General features: G+C 44.3%; 1 protein-coding gene across 8 annotated transcripts in view; it reads left to right on the top strand.

Moving 5' to 3' along the window:
• The window catches only part of LOC123762227 (gamma-tubulin complex component 6), a 117,305-nt gene that overhangs the window by 28,179 nt on the left and 68,658 nt on the right, over nucleotides 1-20,468 (top strand). Inside the window, exon 1 of one of the 8 annotated variants that reach the window (XM_045748620.2) lies at nucleotides 18,803-18,847. The exons of 4 other annotated variants lie outside the window; for them this stretch is intronic. The gene's annotated coding sequence lies outside the window, so the exon portion shown is untranslated. Of the gene's footprint in view, nucleotides 1-18,802; nucleotides 19,000-19,219; nucleotides 19,332-20,468 lie in introns of those variants that run through there. 3 more of the 8 variants (XM_045748610.2, XM_069300708.1, XM_069300737.1) reach the window with 3 other exon arrangements.

Genomic DNA, 20,468 nt, shown 5'->3' with positions numbered 1-20,468 from the left:
TAAGTTTAGATTTAGGAAAGACTTGGGTAAATACTGGTTCAGTAACAGGGTTGTTGATTTGTGGAACCAATTGCCGCGTAACATTGTGGAGGTGGGGTCCCTCGATTGTTTCAAGCGTGGGTTGGACATGTATATGAGTGGGATTGGGTGGTTATAAATAGGAGCTGCCTCGTATGGGCCAACAGGCCTTCTGCAGTTGCCTTTGTTCTTATGTTCTTATGTTCTTAAATTTTGGATAAATTGTTAAGATGTCGTCCAGAACACCTGAGTCAATGAAATAGTTACACAGTTGGTGGTACAAGAGGCCAGGAGGTCTAAAATCTTTTCCGGTTTCACACTCAACAATATAGTGTTCTAGTGAATGCATTAAAGATTTATCACAGAGTTTACAATCTGAGTATTCTGGTAGTGGCTCAGCCTCACTAACCTGCCAGATGTGTCTATAGCCAAGGCGAATTCGCGCAACGACTACATCACACTGCCTGGTCCGGTTACTGTGCTGACCATTCAAATACTTATTATTACAAAAGTTATGCTAGCTTTTAAGCTTAAAAAGCACAAGCGCAACAACAGCAGCAGCAGCCGCTGTAAGAGACCATGGCGTCTGAACTGGTACGCACAGCTGGACACCCCAACAGTGGCTTCCTAACGCTAGCACTCGCACCACACCAAGTTATATTCTATTGGAAAGGTGCAGCCTCGACCAGTAGCTGGAAACCTTTATCGAAATACGACTTTTGTTGACTTTTTTATTTATTTATTTATACAAGAGTTATTACATACTTATACAGCAGCCACTAGCACGCATAGCATTTCGGGCAAGTCTTTAATCCTAATTTTCACACACATCCCCAGGTAGTAACCCGTAGCAACTGTCTAATTACCAGGTACCTATTTATTGGTAGGTGAACAGGGGGTATCAGGGTGAAAGACACTCTGCCCATTTGTTTCTGCCTTCGCTGGGGATCGAACCCGGAGCCTTAGTACTATCCGAGTACTATCCACTCAGCCGAGCGCTATCCACTCAGCCGTCAGGCCCCATTGGGGGCCGAATTAATACAACGGAATGTATGGAGGCTGGGACACGGGTGCTGGGTGTGGGGTCAAGAGCCGCACTGACACACCGCCTGTGGCCGCTCCTGAACTCTTGCAACATTGCAAGAAATCACATTTCTTTAACCAGCAGTACACAATTAGTCATGGGAGCAGAAAGGCAAGAAAGTTGACAGGAGCAGTAATAAAGCGATGGTTGAGTGGTAGTCCCCTACTTGAGTCCTGGGACGGGAGGTGGACCCTGCGTCACACGACGTCACTTTTCTTTTAATTAAGTGTAGTTGTGGGAGCCCCGGGGGGGGGGGGGGGGGCAGACACCACCACCAGCGCCTGGGTGTACTGGGGGGGGGGGGGGAGTGTGTCCACGTGTACTGGTGTTGTGGACGCCACACCTCACTCACTGGGGGGTGTTCACGGGGTCGGCCCTCCACTGTTACCTTGTATCATTACTCCCACCACTACTACACCTACAACCACTACTACACTTACAACCACTTCCACACCTACAACCACTACTACAATTACTGTTAACGACAAGAAAGCTGTACTTATCTAGGTCCCGCTACCTAGAGTCTTATCTAGGTCCCGCTACCCAAGTACTGACCTTCACCAAGATGCAACCTACAACAGTTGCCTAACTCCGGGATAACTCTTTATGGCCCCGTGAAAAAGAGTCATCAGGTGAAAGGACACTTGCCCAGTGATCTGTCCTGCCTGGGGACTGAACCCTGGACCCTAGGTCGTGAGCCGACGACGAATTGGATCAAGACTTGATGGGTTTTGTAACCAGTAAGATTAAGAGGCTCTGCCCACTCTAAGACAAAACAAAGTCTTGTCTATCATAGCACAAGAAGCCGTAGATTTTTATGGTTACGTTTTGAGTTTATTTGCAAGTAATCGGCCAGCTCTAAGTTTTAGTCTTAAACTGTTATTGTTATCAGTGGCAGCGCTCAAAATTTTTGCAATACTGGAGAGCTGCAAGTTTTTTAACGTGCAATTGAAAATATACAATAAATTGTATACAAGTCATTGGAAAGTATATTCGAAGTTGTTTGTCAAAAGTAATATTATTGAGGATTTTTTGGGGGACTTCATTTGGGGCTAGAAAATTCAAATTTCAAAACATAATTTTAGTGTCATAAATCCTAAAATATTAGTTTCCATTCTATTTTGATGAACTTTTTACACAAGGCACAGCGTAACAGGGATGTCTAAGTTTTATTAATTATAATCTTTTATAATAATTTAGATTACCAAATTTCAGCCTTTGATTTGATCGAAACTTATTTTTGCTTTCCAAAGATACCTAACAAATGACTGCTATGAAATTTTGGTTTTAAACCCCAAAAACATATAATGTCTTGATTCGCAGCAGCTCGGCATTGCAGGAAATTGCTTTGTTGTTTTGATCCACACTGTGTATAGGTGTATTTTCGGTGAGGCTGAAGCAGATGAATACGGGTTGAATGACTACCACTGTAAATCAAAACGATGACACTTGAGGCATGATAGAGTCAACGGGTTCATTAAGAGGAGCCTTGCCTCTTCCCAGTGTCCAGCAGAGAGAGAGAGAGAGAGAGAGAGAGAGAGAGAGAGAGAGAGAGAGAGAGAGAGAGAGAGAGCGCGAGCGCGAGCGCGAGCCTCGTTCCGGCTGATCAACCGGATGGAATTACACTGCCCCCTTGGAAGAATGGCAGACAACTGGCGTGGGACTATACTTATTATCCACCTTGTTAAGCAAGTGCAGTGCCATACACAGGAAGAGAGCCAAGTCGAACAAGTACAGAGAATTAGACTACCGCTACAACATTGTTTATATAAGATCTGAAACTCTTGGTCCACTGGGATAAAATGCAAGAAGCTTTCTCAAGGATCAGGGTTCCAGGCTTATCGAAACAACAAGAGATCCTACATTAGTGAGTTTCCTTTTCCAATGCCTCAATGTGGCTGTCCAGAGGGGAAGTAAGTAAATAATTATCAAAGAAGGCACCAAACCGGGAAGGCTATGTAGCACCATCAAATGTGCGGAATAATCAGAGGGCGCTAAATATCACCAAGGATGTCAATAAGAGAACAGAAACGTATAAGACAAATGATACCAAAAGTATCCGTTTCACCAAGGATTCTATCGAGGGATAAGTGACCGCGAGGGACGGTCGGAAAGCAAGACACGCTCATCCTGGAAGTTAGGACATTCAACAAGGATATGCACAACTGTAAGAGGGACAATGCAGTTAGGACAATAAGGAACAGGAAATGCCTACTGCATCCTTGGTTCCTGCCCAGCGTCGTAGGAGTTTAAATAAATATATAGCTTCTAGTAAATAAACATTAATTTTGTAATGTTCGTATTTTATAACTAATAAATGTTGTAACTATGTAGCCTTGTATAATAAAGTGTATAGTAATAAAAGCGATAGTAGGAGAAGCAAATACTCGTTACAATTAAGATTAAACGATAAGATTTTCTCTGCTCTTTATTTCCTTCCTTGAGGCAGCCGGTCCCCACAAATGCACCTGAGGTGGTATCTCTTTATAATAAAATATGTATGTATGTATTATATATAATATTGAATATGGCAGAAAGGTTGAGATCAATGATTCTAGCATGAATGTTCATTATTTTTCTTCACTTTACAAGGAAGTTGAAAAATTAATTCCCCAAAGTACATTTTTACAGTTTTATTATGGCCTGACGCTTAGAGGCGCGTTTCGTTGACCCTTGCCAACATTATTAGACGCAAGGTACAAGTGATTACAATTTTAGAGCTGCCGGGTATATAACCGGGGGTGAGGTAAAGCACCTTTACGGGCTATTCATGCCCGTGCCACCTCTTGTGTATGGCTTAATCTTTATCAATCAAAACACCTCACTATGGCCCATAGGCCCACTGCAATTTTCCAGTCTCCTGTTTCAATGATGACTGGGACAGTATGTTGGAGATTTCTTGGTGTTGTCAAAGATGGCAGAGTGTAACTTGGTGTTAGCGGGCTGTTGATAGTTGGCTGGGGTGGTTTGATGTGTAATGACTAGCCAATGTCCAGTCCTGTATTGTCGCTGTATGGGGAAAGAGAGAGAGAGGGAGAAACTGGGAGATGGGAAGGAGGGGAGAGAGACCTGGGTGCAGGTCTCTCTCTAATATGAATTAAATATATATAAAATATATATAAAAATATAAATCTATTATATTTATTAAAAATAGTTCAAATAAAAAAGTATATTTGAATTTAAAATACAAATGTTGTGGGGTCATTTAGACTGGAGTGACTCTGTAACGAGTGTGATTAAGTCTTGATTGCTTTTGTAATGAGTCGAATCAAAACGTTATTAACTCCGCATTGAATGTTTGCAGGGAGAACTTATGGGGAATTTTGCAGCCTGTCTTCATAAACAACGGCAAATGCTCTTTACTCCAGATGCCACCCTCCCCCCCCCCTGCTTATGAATAAAACAACACTTTACACACGACACAAAACTGCAATTCATCTTCAGGCAATATTCATTCCATCCAGCAGCCTAACCCAAAGACGCATTCGTCAATTTTATCATGCTGTTCATTCAAAATATAAATTATTCTCTTATAAATTAATGTATATTAGCATATTGTGCATATTTATGCATATGCTTAGGTTCCGTTGGCAGTTATTTGTAGTAGGTGGGTGAAGCATTTACAGAGTTACGATTCGAACACAAGTCGTCAGTGAAGTGAAATGTTCAAACATTAGGTGTGAATAAAGCGTATTCATTCATAAACAGGGTTTGGCGGCTGCATGGAATGAACATTTGGCCTTTCTTGATGAGGTCGGAATGATGCGTAACTAATGCAACCCGTCCTCCAGGCTATGTTCATTCCATGCAGCGGCCGACCCCAAAGACGCACTCATTAATTTAAATCACACTAGTGTCCCCATAACGCTAAAACGCGCCATCCATCTCGAAATTATCGAGAATAACTTTATTTATTTTTGTAGCAATTGGCCAACGTTTGGGCGATTTTTTCGACGACTGAAAACAATAATTGCTCTACTTGTGAATATTTTCACTATTCTTTACAAATAACCTGCTTGAAAGGTATGAAAACTATTTTAGTGTTCTTTTTTACCGCGATATAGACTGATAAATACAAATATGGAAATGTGAGCAAATTAAGTTGAAAAATGAGGAATGTTAAAATGTTCGTATAAATTCGCACACTCAGAACAGTCATGTATAATATGTTATGGAAACACACCTTTACTCTAGAAAACTAAACAAATTCATTTGCGAACATTTGTACATCAAATTTATAGTTTTACCTTAAAAACTGAGAAAAGGTAAGAGCGTTAAACATTTTAGGTGACGGAGAGAGGGCATGCATGTATGTATGTATGTATGTATGTATGTATGTATGTATGTATGTATGTATGTATGTATGTATGTATGTATGTATGTATGTATGTGTGTACTTACCTAGTTGTACTTACCTAGTTGTGCTTGCGGAGGTTGAGCTCTGGCTCTTTGGTCCCGCCTTTCAACTGTCAATCAACTACTGTACAATGTATGTATATGTATGTGTTGCACACATACATACTGTATGTGTGTAACTGTACGTGAGCCTGCAGCTGGTTGGTGTAGTAAGAATACGTTGTTCCATAGCCACAGTTGTGCTTCTTCCTGGAGTAGAGTTTATCATTACATCATGTTACGTTGCTTAAATTTTCAGGGCTAGTCTGTCGTGTGTGACAGGTGAATAGACAGACGGACAAAGGGTAATAAATGCGTAAATAGACGGACAGAGACCAAAAAGATCGTGGATAGATGAACCAATCTAATAAACAAATAGACGGGCAAAGATCATTAAAAGGAAGGATTTGATACTGACGTCCATACCAGCCACGAGACAGGACATAGGACAGGATTCAGGACGAGGGCCGAGTGTTTTGGCCATCCTGCCACTCCCGGAAGTACTGACCCCTATGACCCGGGTTCGAGTCGAGTCCTGCGGGCAAGAGTCTGGCTGGTCTGGCACGTAGGCGAGGTCACAAGGCATTATTGATCAGAAGGAGAGGGAGAAGGAGAGAAAAGAGGGGGAGACAAGAAGAATATAAGAGACCAACAAGAACATACCTCACCTAATGTAGTGTTGTGTTAGTATATAGCCTCTCTCTCTCTCATTCTTTGTCATATTTCGTATTTACATAGCTATACTGATGTTTATCTCTTGTAACTCACGAAGGTTATGAGAGGAGGGGGATACGGATATTGTTTGTTTACGTTGCGTCAGTAAGCCTAGCGCAATCAGCCGCACTCCCGCTACTTTCAGCGGGTTTATTGCCGCTATGTTTATTCCCACGATCCTTACTTCCGCTGTGCGTATTCGCCGTGATCTTTATTTCCGTTGCTACTATTCCCATTACTGTTCACCAAGGTTTAGGTTAATGGAGAGACTGACTGACACACTCACTCACTCACTCACTCACTCACTCACTCACTCACTCACTCACTCACTCACTCACTCACTCACTCACTCACTCACTGAGACTGACTCTTCGTCAACCTTTTACATTCTGTCAAGATTTTATTTTAATGAATAGAATACCATGTCTGGCACAGTTGGATTTGTGTGTGAGGGAGTGAGTCACTTGTGTAAGGGGGGCTCCCACACAAGTGAGAGAGTGAGTCACTTGTGTGTGTGTGGGAGGGTGGTGTTGGTTCTCTGGAGTTCCCGTGACGTGTTGAATGGTGATCCTTGTGGCACACACACACACACACACACACAAACTGACACGTGAAGTGAACTGGAAATGACAGAGACGAGACACAATAAATGATAGTTGTGTAAAACTTGATGTAGAACCAAATGACTTGGCAGTGGCGCCCACGGTCTTGTTTGTCTGGGACCCCTGCACGCTTGTCTTGAAGATTATCAACCATGGGCTCCGTCTGTCTGTCTGTCTGTCTCTCTCTATCTCTCTCTCTCTCTCTCTCTCTCTCTCTCTCTCTCTCTCTCTCTCTCTCTCTCTCTCTCTCTCTCTCTCTCTCTCTCTCTCTCTCTCTCTCTCTCTCAGAGTATGGAGACCTCATCTGTCTTCAGAAAGACATATCCGCTCCCTTCCCCCCTCCTATACCCTCCGACATTACTCATAACCCCCCCCCCCTTCATCGTCTAAAAACGTATTATTATTATTAACATCTTTACTGACAAAATTGTCTAAAAACAGCAAACAGAGCCACAAGTGACACTCAGGGCCTGGCACTGGGGATTGTATCCCCGCTCCTCACATACTCGTAAATTAACTCGTAAATTAAACATTGACAAATGTAGGCGGTAATGAACGACTCTGGACCGGGCACAAGTCATTGTGGTTAAACAGTGCCATCACTGAGCCACGCCTACGCGGGCCACGTGGGTGACCCTACACTGGCACGCGGATGAAGTATACAAATATTCACGCTTGTCATTAAGGTCATAATGGTTTCCTTCTACGCTTGAGTGGTAATTTGCATACGCATGAATATCTGGTTCTCATTAATAAGGAAATAACATTCCATGTGGACATGAGAAGTGGGTATACATCATTACCAATAAATGTAGGAATATACAAGTTGCTTTACAAGCACGCACGCACGCACGCACGCACACACACACGCACGCACGCACGCACACACACACGCACGCACACACACACACACACACACACACACACACACATACACACACACACACACACACACACACACACACACACACACACACACACACACACACACACACACACACACACACACACACAGAGGGGAAGGAAGGAAGGAAGGAAGAGGGGGCATATACTGAAAGTGACAAGGAAATCTGCGAGGCACTGAATGCCAGTTTCCATGGAGTGTTCACTACCGAGCCTGAGCAGCTCCCATTGTTGGAAGGGGTTACCCTAGATGAAAGACTATCAGATATAGAGGTGACAGCAGAGGAGGTAATGAAACAGTTGACAACTCTAGATGCAACTAAAGCAGTTGGACCAGACAAAGTATCACCGTGGATACTAAAAGAAGCAGCACAGGCCCTCAGCGTGCCTCTGGCAATGATCTTTAATGAGTCACTTATGTCAGGAGAATTGCCCAGTTGCTGGAAGAAGGCAAATGTCGTGCCGATCTTCAAGAAAGGTGATAGGGAGGAGACACTTAACTATAGACCTGTATCACTGACAAGCATCCCCTGTAAAATACTGGAAAGAATAATTAGGCTACGACTGGTTGCACACCTGGAGAACATTAGGTTTGTGAACAAACATCAACATGGGTTCTGGACAGGGAAATCGTGCCTAACAAACCTTCTGGAATTCTATGATAAAATAACGAGGATAAGACAGGAAAGAGATGGGTGGGCAGACTGCATATTTCTGGACTGCCAAAAAGCCTTTGATACAGTACCGCACATGAGACTGCTGTTCAAGCTCGAGAGGCAGGCGGGGGTGGGGGGAAAGGTCCTAGCATGGATAAGGAACTACCTAACAGGAAGGAGCCAAAGAGTTACGGTAAGGGGCGAGAAGTCGGACTGGCGAACAGTAACAAGTGGAGTACCACAAGAATCGGTGCTGGGACCAATTCTATTTATTGTATATGTTAACGACATGTTTACAGGCGTAGAGTCCTACATGTCGATGTTTGCGGATGACGCAAAGTTGATGAGAAGAGTTGTGACAGATGAGGATTGCAGGATCCTCCAAGAGGACCTGAACAGGTTGCAGAGATGGTCAGAGAAATGGCTACTGGAATTCAACACGAGCAAATGTAAAGTTATGGAAATGGGACTAGGAGATAGGAGACCAAAGGGACAATACACAATGAAGGGGAACAGCCTACCTGTAACGATGCGTGAAAGAGACCTGGGGGTGGACGTAACACCTAATCTATCTCCTGAGGCACATATAAATAGGATAACGACAGCAGCGTACTCTGCACTGGCAAAAGTTAGAACATCATTCAGAAACCTAAGTAAGGAGGCATTTAGGGCGCTTTACACTGCCTACGTAAGGCCAGTCTTAGAGTATGCCGCCTCATCATGGAGTCCCCATCTGAAGAAGCATATAATGAAACTGGAAAAGGTTCAGAGGTTTGCAACGAGACTCGTCCCAGAGCTACGAGGGATGGGGTATGAGGAGCGCCTGAGGGAACTGTGCCTTACGACACTAGAAAGAAGAAGGGAGAGGGGGGGACATGATAGGAACGTATAAGATACTCAGAGGGATTGACAGAGTGGACAGACGAAATGTTCACACGGAATAGTAACAGAACGAGGGGACATGGATGGAAGCTTGAAAGTCAGATGAGTCACAGAGATGTTAGGAGGTTTTCTTTTAGCGTGAGAGTAGTGGGAAAATGGAATGCACTTCAGGAACAGGTTGTGGAAGCAAATACTATTCATAATTTTAAAACCAGGTACGATAGGGAAATGGGACAGGAGTCATTGCTGTAAACAACCGATGCTCGAAAGGCGGGATCCAAGAGTCAATGCTCGATCCTGCAGACACAACTAGGTGAGTACAACTAGGTGAGTACACACACACACACACACACACACACACACACACACACACGCACACGCACACGCACACACACACGCACACACACACGCACACACAGGACCTATTCGGTACTCGGACCTATCCTGTTTCTGATATACGTCAATGATCTCCCGGAGGGTATAGACTCATTCCTCTCAATGTTTGCTGACGACGCCAAAATTATGAGAAGGATTAAGACAGAGGACAACTTGAGGCTTCAAGGAGACCTGGGCAAGCTGCAGGAATGGTCGAACAAATGGTTGTTAGAGTTTAACCTGTAATAACCCTGAACTCTCGTAAGGTTCTGGACGCTATCCCTGTTGTAATTCTCTTTCTCTCTTCACTCAATACCCCAGCTCTTCACAGCAATACCCACAGGAGGTCTTCACATTAGAGCAATGAGAAGTTCCAGAGATAAGAGAGAGAATAGTTAACCAGGAATCACTAGAAGAGTTTGAGATTACCAGTGGGGGATGTAAGGAAGTTTTTGCTAGAGTTGGATGTGACACAGGCTATAGGCCCAGATCTAATCTTCCCTTGGATACTAAAGGAAGGAGCAAAAGCACTGTGCCTGCCACTCTCCAGTGTATAACAAATCACTGGTAACAGGGGAACTGCCAAAAATTTGGAAGACTGCTAATGTTGTCCCGATATGCAAGAAGGGGGATAGACAGGAGGCACTGAACTACAGGCCAGTGTCCATAACCTGCATACTATACAAGCTGATGGAGAAGATTGTGCGAAAAAAAGCTAGTGGAACATTTGGAGCGAAGGAACTTTGTAACACAACATCAACATGGGTTCAGGGATGGCAAGTCACCATAACCTTCCTTCACCACCAACACCCTCTCCCTCCACCACCCCCTCCCACCACCACCATAACCTCCTCCCACCACCACCACCCCCTCCCTCCACCACTCCTCCACAGTACCGGTGGGAGTATATCAGGTGAGCGGGCCGAGTATGGTGGCGGATACCTCGCCTTTAATATGTTGCTTCGTGAAGTGCTGCATACCTTCTGTTGGGGAGGCCTCGTCTCCCGTCTGTTGGGGAGGCCTCGTCTCCCGTCTGTTGGGGAGGCCTCGTCTCCCTTCTGTTGGGGAGGCCTCGTCTCCCTTCTGTTGGGGAGGCCTCGTCTCCCTTCTGTTGGGGAGGCCTCGTCTCCCGTCTGTTGGGGAGGCCTCGTCTCCCGTCTGTTGGGGAGGCCTCGTCTCCCTTCTGTTGGGGAGGCCTCGTCTCCCTTCTGTTGGGGAGGCCTCGTCTCCCTTCTGTTGGGGAGGCCTCGTCTCCCTTCTGTTGGGGAGGCCTCGTCTCCCTTCTGTTGGGGAGGCCTCGTCTCCCTTCTGTTGGGGAGGCCTCGTCTCCCGTCTGTTGGGGAGGCCTCGTCTCCCTTCTGTTGGGGAGGCCTCGTCTCCCTTCTGTTGGGGAGGCCTCGTCTCCCTTCTGTTGGGGAGGCCTCGTCTCCCGTCTGTTGGGGAGGCCTCGTCTCCCGTCTGTTGGGGAGGCCTCGTCTCCCTTCTGTTGGGGAGGCCTCGTCTCCCGTCTGTTGGGGAGGCCTCGTCTCCCGTCTGTTGGGGAGGCCTCGTCTCCCGTCTGTTGGGGAGGCCTCGTCTCCCGTCTGTTGGGGAGGCCTCGTCTCCCTTCTGTTGGGGAGGCCTCGTCTCCCTTCTGTTGGGGAGGCCTCGTCTCCCTTCTGTTGGGGAGGCCTCGTCTCCCTTCTGTTGGGGAGGCCTCGTCTCCCTTCTGTTGGGGAGGCCTCGTCTCCCTTCTGTTGGGGAGGCCTCGTCTCCCTTCTGTTGGGGAGGCCTCGTCTCCCTTCTGTTGGGGAGGCCTCGTCTCCCTTCTGTTGGGGAGGCCTCGTCTCCCGTCTGTTGGGGAGGCCTCGTCTCCCTTCTGTTGGGGAGGCCTCGTCTCCCTTCTGTTGGGGAGGCCTCGTCTCCCTTCTGTTGGGGAGGCCTCGTCTCCCTTCTGTTGGGGAGGCCTCGTCTCCCTTCTGTTGGGGAGGCCTCGTCTCCCTTCTGTTGGGGAGGCCTCGTCTCCCTTCTGTTGGGGAGGCCTCGTCTCCCGTCTGTTGGGGAGGCCTCGTCTCCCGTCTGTTGGGGAGGCCTCGTCTCCCTTCTGTTGGGGAGGCCTCGTCTCCCTTCTGTTGGGGAGGCCTCGTCTCCCTTCTGTTGGGGAGGCCTCGTCTCCCGTCTGTTGGGGGGGCTTCTTATCCCTTCTGTTGGGAGGCCTCGTTTCCCTTCTGTTGGGGAGGCCTCGTCTCCCGTCTGTTGGGGGGGCTTCTTATCCCTTCTGTTGGGAGGCCTCGTCTCCCTTCTGTTGGGGAGGCTTCGTCTCCCTTCTGTTGGAGAGGGCCAACAGAAGGGAGAGGGAGAGAACATTAACACCAGCCTTGCGGTGGAGAGGGCCAGCAAGATGACCTAGGCACAAGAGAAAGTGGTGTTAATGATTCAATTGTGTGAAGTGTGAGGCTGCTGACTGAGAGAGTAGTTAGTGAGGTGTGGATGGTCTTGAGTCAGGTGATTGTCTCTGTTGGTGGTCACGTAGGTGCCGTTTGTGTGCTTGTGTCCTTACCTAACAATTTGGAGCACCCAACCCAATTTTGCAGACACTCAGGTGGCCGCCATGCCCAAATGATTGCCCCTTTGGGACATGCCTTACAGGACCTCCCTGGGAATAGAAAGAGGGAGTAAGAACAGAATGAGGGGAGAGAGAGAAGAGGAGAGTGATGGTATTTGTAAAGTTCATTGACATTGCCACGCCCAGGTGAGGGCGCTGGTGGGCTGTTGCTTCACCTTTATCCTCCACCTCCAGTATTATCTTATCACTCGGACCTCCTGGCAGGGCAGGGTAAGGATCCAGCGGTGTAGGGAGGCGGGAGAGGGGCAAGAGACGGGAGGAAGGGACGAGGAAGAGGACGGGCGAGGAGGACAGTTAGCTATGTGACAAACACCTCTGTATATACGTTAGTCAATACCGCTGTATATTAAGCAAACCAGAAAAGGCACAGGAGTTTGTAATACATTCATTGTACCAACCCACGGATTATCAAGAGACAGACAGGCAAGACAGATTAGTGCCATTTCTAAAGGACATAATTTAAACTGATAATGCGCTACCTACACCTGTCTATCCAAGGCCTCACACCGAGCTGGATAGGCTCCAGGTCCAAGCACTTGTAACTTAGCTGGGCCCACATCTGCGCTCAACTCAAGAGGGAGGGGGGGAGGGAGTACCAGTATTAATATGAATAAAAGTGAGAGTTTTGGGGGGTGTGAGGCAGGTCCAGGTGTGAGAGGAGGGTTTTTTGGAGGTAGGGGCGGGGTGAGGTATGTCCAGGTATGAGGGGGAGGTTCTGGGTGTGCGAGACAGATCCATGTTGTGAGGGAAGGTTCTGGGGGTTGTGAGGCAAGTCCAGGGTGTGAAGGGTCCAAGGTGTGAGGGGAGGAGGAAACTAGAAGGGTGAGGATAAAGAAATCAGTTACAAAAACGGAAGTGTAGGACACGAGAGAGAGGGGTGTCTTCAAGACGGCTTAAGTAAGGACAGTTGAGGTAGTGAAGGTCACCTTTAACTGTGCAACTATCAATGAAAAAAGTCTTATGGCCAGTGACAATCTTCAACATACAGAAAAAAAATAATAATTAAATTTTTCGTGCACCTTACTAGAAACCGGTGAGGTTAAAGGGATTAGGTTTTGTGTACAATATCTAAATTATTAGTAAACAATAATTCATGATTATAAAAAAATGCATGTATAGGCTTTTGTAATGTTTATAAATCAGGTGAAACGTTTGGGCCTTTGGGGGAGAGTGCAACGAGGGGGTAGAAATAGCCTAAGCTACTCTATCCCTATGAGAAGTATTTCTTTCTTGTCTCAATAAACATACTTGAACTTGAGTGCAGCGACTGTGGCTGTAGGTCAGGTTGTCACAAGTTCAAGTATGTTTATTGAGACAAGAAAATACATCTCAAACGGCTGGAGTAGCTTAGGCTATTTCTACCCTCCTCTACTTCAAGTCCCTCAAGGGACGCACAAATCCAGTGAAAACAAATCCACAAATCCACAAACAAAAACAGTACAAGAATCCCATTTACTATTGCAGGTTAATATAGTAAGCACAGCATATAAGTGTTACACTCTTGGGGCAAAGTGCTTGTAGCTCCTAAGTATTCTGTCTATCAAACCATTATCACACATCCAAACAATTTGATGTGGTACACTATTTAATTCCTTATTTCTATAGTTATCAATAAGTTGACACTCTAATACATAATGTTCTAAGGTGTGGGAGTGCGGCATATTACATAATTTACACTCCTTATCTTGTTCACTGACATCAACACCGTATTGCCAGATATATTTGTATCCTAATCTTAATCTCATGTAAATTGAATCATTCCAAGTAGACTTTCCTCTACCATAAGTGAAGGACGAATTTGTATTTATTATTGTATAATTCTTAAGTGTATTACTGTTGTCCACCAATGCCATTCTCTTAACCTTTTCTTCATCCTCTTGGATCATCTTGATTCTTGTCTTTATTTGTTTCAAAGTGATCCTCTCCACCATTTTACAAAAACACGAGGTTAAGGACACAGGTCTGTACTCTCCATTGGCTTTAGGGATAGGAATGATCATAGCTTTTTTCCATTTACTAGGAATACTGCCCCTCTTTATAAGTAATATTAAAGAGGTCTAACAGTGGGGTTTTCTTCATAATAAGTTCATTAAGTATTTCATAAGTTACTCCATCCTCCCCAGGGACGGTAGATTTCCCAACTTGAGGTTGTCACTGTCGCACTCACCAGCCCCACGCTGGTACCGTATTGGTAGTCATCAAGCTCAAACATCGTCGTTGTAAGGAAGGGAATGGAAGTATCAGGGAAAGCGCCAAGCCATTACGACTATACAGCACTGGGAAGGGATCAGGATAAGGATTTGGGATGGGACGGAGGGGGAAGGAATGGTGCCCAACCACTTGGACGGTCGGGGATTGAACGCCGACCTGCAGGAAGCGAGACCGTCGCTCTACCGTCCAGCCCAACTTCGTTGTTAACAATTATTTCATAGCTACAAGTTTGAACCAATCTAGTTACTGTAGAATGGAGAATTTACACCATGATGAGGCATAATTGGTTGTTACTCGTGTGTGTATATATATTGTTTCAGTGATCATTGACGATGCTTTCTTCCCCACACTTAGGTGACAAAAGACTACTGGGGTGTTTGGTCTGGATCTTCCACCCCATCTTCTAGTAAGACCCCATAACAATAGGTCTTATGTACAAAGTATGGACCTTTGCTCACCTAACACTCTGGAATTTAGCTTATTAACGATTAAGCTTATTAACACAATAAGGAATAAAATAAACAAAACTATAACTAACAACTTAAGCCTAGCATAATACTTTTATTCGGGGGTCCCGGTAGCACAGTCGGATTCGTTCTCGACTCACAATCGAGAACCCGAGAGCCCCATGCAGGTGTTCGGCCTCCAGACTCGCTGGTTCCTAGGTGCAAACCTCGGTGACAAAGGCTGTGACGTCACCACCAGGAGTATAAATACCCATGATCTCGGTCAATCAGTTTTTAAAGGTCAATCAGTTCTTTACGTCCACGGGAGACATCTCCGTCACGTAGGGTGCAGTCGCACCTCCACAGATCTCCAGTATCAGCTCTTGATACTGGTAATGGCTCAAAAGGGCCACCATTTACGGGCTATTCATGCCCGTGCCACCTTTCGGGTGGCTTAATCTTCATCAGTCAATCATTTTTACATCAATCAGTTTTTTTTAGGTCAATCAGTCTCTATTCCCTGCTCAGGGAATCAATATTTCGTCCTGAACACCACGCTTGTCACCAGCCGCTTTGTGTACAGGTTGTAATTACACTCGTAAATACTTTGTCATTCTTATTTTTGTGTTAACGTAAGTTTGTACATGTATTTATGTTATTATTATTACTTTTGTATTTTAGTCAAGTTTGTCAAATCATGGGTGTTGTATATTTGTCATGCTATTTGTTAATTTTGGTCTCATGAGTAAATTGTCATGTTGACCAGACCACACACTAGAAGGTGAAGGCACGACGACGTTTCGGTCCGTCCTGGACCATTCTCAAGTCGATTTGTCCAGGTCCAGGACGGACTGAAACGTCGTCGTCCCTTCACCTTCTAGTGTGTGGTCTGGTCAACATACTTTAGCCACGTTATTGTGACTCATCGCCTGCAGTAAATTGTCATAATTTTTCGTCTGAGTATTCCTTCACTCTTGTGCAATTTTCACACTGCAAAGGCCAATGCGGCATGTTTTTCTTTTTTATTTAATGCAGAGTGCGTGCCACCTTCCATCTGCCCGGTATAGCCCCTCTATTGAGTCTCGTCACAATGTTTTTACTGTATGTAATTTTTTTTAGTGTATGTATTCAGGTTTTACTGTATGTAAAAACTGGCTGCCAGTCCCTGCTTGATGGGGTTCTGGGAGTTGTTAACCAACTTCTGGGACTTCAGGGACGAGTTCTTCCACTACCCAAGCCCGGCCCGAGGCCAGGCTTGACTTGTGAGAGCTTGGTTCAACAGGCTGCTCCTGGGATATCGATATCTATGGCAGGTAGCTGCAGGTAATGAATCCCCCAGTGGTGAACATTCCAATTGTAAATTATGTGAACAAGAGCTGGGACATACTCTAAGTTTAGTTCATTTATTATGCACCTTATACCCATCTTGTGGGCGATAGTGGAAAGGGTTACAGAGGCACATAATGGGCTCAGGGACTGAACCACACAATTCATTTAGCTAAGTAAGTTACAATCTTGATGAGCTAGTTACAAAATTCAGTACACATCGTCACATCAACAATGGGTTCGAGATCGACCACAAGTACAGTTTCTAAACTAAGCAACTGACATATGTGGAGAACTAGTGTCACAATTGATATGTTTGTCCTGCACACCGCCCCCCATCCAGTGGGCAGCGGTGGATAGGTTACAATCACTTAGTTACTTCCTACAATTAGCAAACTGGGGATATTTGGCTAAGATTTCTGGTAGCAGATCACTTTGGATGAAATATTTACTCATATCTGGAACATTTGTTATAGAATTATCTCTGAATTCACGTATCTTTTCGCACTCCATCACATAGTGACGGAGGGTGTGAGAACAATTTTTTTAACAGTTTACATTTGGTCAGGTCTACATCGGCAGATAATGAAAATTCCCAGAGATACTTGTGACCGTGTCTAAGCCGAGCAGTAGTAACATCTAGAAGTCTGCTGATTTTGTTGGATGATCCATAGATGTGTGGCTCATCTTGAATGATAGTATGATGATAGATGGAATTACTGGTGTCGATTTCACTTTGCCTTAGAGCTACAAGATTTTCTTTAAGTTCTTGGTGCACTATTGCTCTCAGACTGCTTATTGACGATCCAATCTTGAGGTTATCTTCAGATGATTTCGGGGCTTTAGCGTCTCCGCGGCCTCGACCAGGCCTCCTTTTTGTTACACCCCCCCCTCCCAGGAAGCAGCCCGTAGCAACTGTCTAACTCCCAGGTACCTATTTACTGCCAGGTAACAGGGGCATCAGGGGGCTCCGGTTACACAACTGGTCGGGCTCCGGTTAAATAACTGGTCGGGCTCCGGTTAAATAGCTGGTCGGGGTCCGGTTACACAACTGGTCGGGGTCCGGTTACACAACTGGTCGTGCTTCGGGGTGCACCAATAACTACCACTCGCTGGTTGAGTAGGGGATGCTTAATGAAATATACACCTCAGGCGGCAAAAAATCAATTAAGTGTGCAACTACGGTCTAGTTGCAAACATTGCAAATAATGCAGTGGATTATTGCAGTTGTATTGTTTGCATCATCTTGAGTCTATTCGTTCTGTAATAAGAGACAAAGCCCTTACTGATAGATAATAATAAGATATACAACAGTATAAGCAGTGCGCTAAGCACGTCAGCCCACATATAATAATAATAATAATAATAATAATAATAATAATGTTTATTCAGGTAAAAGTAAATACATTCAAAAGGTTACACGCAGAATGTTGGACTTCTAGATAAAGTTAGTACACACTATGCCAAAAGCCCCTAATAAGCACAGCGTTTCGGGCATCTACTTACAATGATTTTAGTGTACATATTTTGATATGATCATATATATATATATATATATATATATATATATATATATATATATATATATATATATATATGTGTGTGTGTGTGTGTGTGTGTCGTACCTAGTAGCCAGAATGCACTTCTCGGCCTACTATGCAAGGCCCGATTTGCCTAATAAGCCAAGTTTTCCTGAATTAATATATTTTCGCTATTTTTTTTCTTATGAAATGATAAAGCTACCCATTTCATTATGTATGAGGTTAATTTTTTTTATTGGAGTTAAAATTAACGTAGATATTTTTTTTTTTTTTTTTTTTTTTTTTGAGATATATACAAGAGTTGTTACATTCTTGTACAGCCACTAGTACGCGTAGCGTTTCGGGCAAGTCCTTAATCCTACGGTCCCTGGAATACGATCCCCTGCCGCGAAGAATCGTTTTTTCATCCAAGTACACATTTTACTGTTGCGTTAAACAGAGGCTACAGTTAAGGAATTGCGCCCATTAAATCCTCCCCGGCCAGGATACGAACCCATGACATAGCGCTCGCGGAACGCCAGGCGAGTGTCTTAGCACTACACCACGGAGACTGCAAACCGAATGAACCAAATATGACCGAACCTAACCAACCTTACCTAACCTACCCTAACCTATCTTTATAGGTTAGGTTAGGTTAGGTAGCCGAAAAAGTTAGGTTTGGTTAAGTTAGGTAGTCGAAAAACAATTAATTCATGAAAACCTGGCTTATTAGGCAAATCGGGCCTTGCATAGTAGGCTGAAAAGTGCGTTCTGGCTACTAGGTACGACATATATATATATATATATATATATATATATATATATATATATATATATATATATATATATATATATATATATATATATATATATATATATATATATATGTATGTATGTATGTGTGTGCAGAAATATTAATAAAACAATTAACATCGTGTAGTGTATTCTATATACTGAAATATATTACTCTGAAACCCGTATCAGTCACTAAAAAAAAAAAAAATGGGCTACACTTATTACAAACACGCTACTTTTAGACCGTCAGCTGCTACTTTCAGCAATTAGTATCTGGCAACCGTGGTGGACAGTATCCTCCGGACACCACTGGTGGTATGGGTCATCTACCAACCGTAGACGATGGAGATGTGCAGCCAGGCAGGAATAGCCGCCCCTAAATCAACACATCAGGCAGGAATAGACTTTTGTTGTGTTGATTTAGGGGCGACGACGATCGTGGGATCAGGAATAGACTTTTGCCCAGGGTATATATGGCTCAGTGTTGTAGCTGCCCCTGACCCAATAACAACAACAATAATAATGCCATTTGTAGGCAGAAAATTTAAAAATCATGAGCCTCTAGTGTTCTCTAATTGAAATTACGCACCGCAACGTTTCATTGGATTTACTTTATACTTCTAATGCAGGTCTCATAGTACATTTAGCTTCATTTTCAACTCATAATCGGGGATCTAGGGTTAGATTCCCGGGCGGGACAAGTGATTGGTCACTTTTCCTTTCACTTAATGCATATGTTTGTCTAGCATCAAGTACCCAGGAGTTAGGCAACTGGTATGGGTTATGACATCATGGGAAGGTCAGTAGTTTAAATAGTAGTTGAATTCATTGTGTTGAGGACAGGTCATCGTGGTGTAGTGGTAAAACACTCGCTTGGTATTTTGAGAACGCTTTGTCCTGGGTTCGTTTTCTGGCCAGGGAGGATTGACCAGGAGCCAATCCTTAACTGTAGCCTCAGTTCACCAGCAGTGAATGGGTACCTGGTTGTTAAACGATTTGACGGGTCATGTTCAGGGGAAAATTAAGATAAAGGACCTGCCCAAAATGCTATGCCTGCTATTTACTATACAAGAATGTAAGAACTTGTATATATAATTAGATAAAAAAACAGGTTGAACTACTGACTCTCCCCCAGGATGTAACCTCATAACAAGCTGACTAACTCATGAGTATCTATTTATTGCAAGATGAACAGATGCATTAGGTGATAGGAAAAGCACCCAGCCATTTTGGTCCTGACCAGGATTCGAAGCTGTAATTCCCATTTGCGAGTTGAGAACGAACCTACTGTTAGTAGGTTCCCAACTGTTAGTAGGTTCCCAACATCTGTGGTAACACCAGGTCCCTCACATCTGTGGTAGGAAAAAAAAATGTGATCTCTTAGGGTGAGGGAATTCTTAATACAAACCTAGAATATATGTACACGTATACTGTACACAGGTTTCCTGCCTCCAACAAAATGAATTAAATTATATATCTCACAGCGGTATGTTGTGCAAGTTTGGAATTGACCTAACTGTATTTTCCATGTGTTTTATGATGTACTTTACCTGAATTTACCAATGGGCCACTGTCTCTTTAGTGGCCTTGACAAGGACAGGAAGTTGGCAGCTTGTTGAAGGTTCTCCCGCATTTTTCTTGATTTTGTCAAGCTGGATTTCGAAATTGAGAACCGTTTTGGCATTAACATCTTTGGCAGATAGGTGGTTCCGTGGGTTTATGGGTAAGAAGTCCCCGTTTTCGGTCCTGCATTTTGACTTGTTGAGCTTGAAACCATTGCTCCTTGTTCGTGTTAAAACTGACCTTTTGAAGAAGTGGTCTGGATCAACGTCCTCCAAATTATTCATTATCATTCATTTTGATTCCAAAGAGGAGAGTTTCAGTGGTTTCAGGTGGTCTCGGTAATTAAAGTGCTTTGTGATGTGCAAAATTTAAT

Source organism: Procambarus clarkii, chromosome 5 (assembly GCF_040958095.1).
Source record: "Procambarus clarkii isolate CNS0578487 chromosome 5, FALCON_Pclarkii_2.0, whole genome shotgun sequence".
Lineage (NCBI taxonomy): Eukaryota > Metazoa > Arthropoda > Malacostraca > Decapoda > Cambaridae > Procambarus > Procambarus clarkii.
This window is presented reverse-complemented; position numbering and strand designations above follow the sequence as displayed.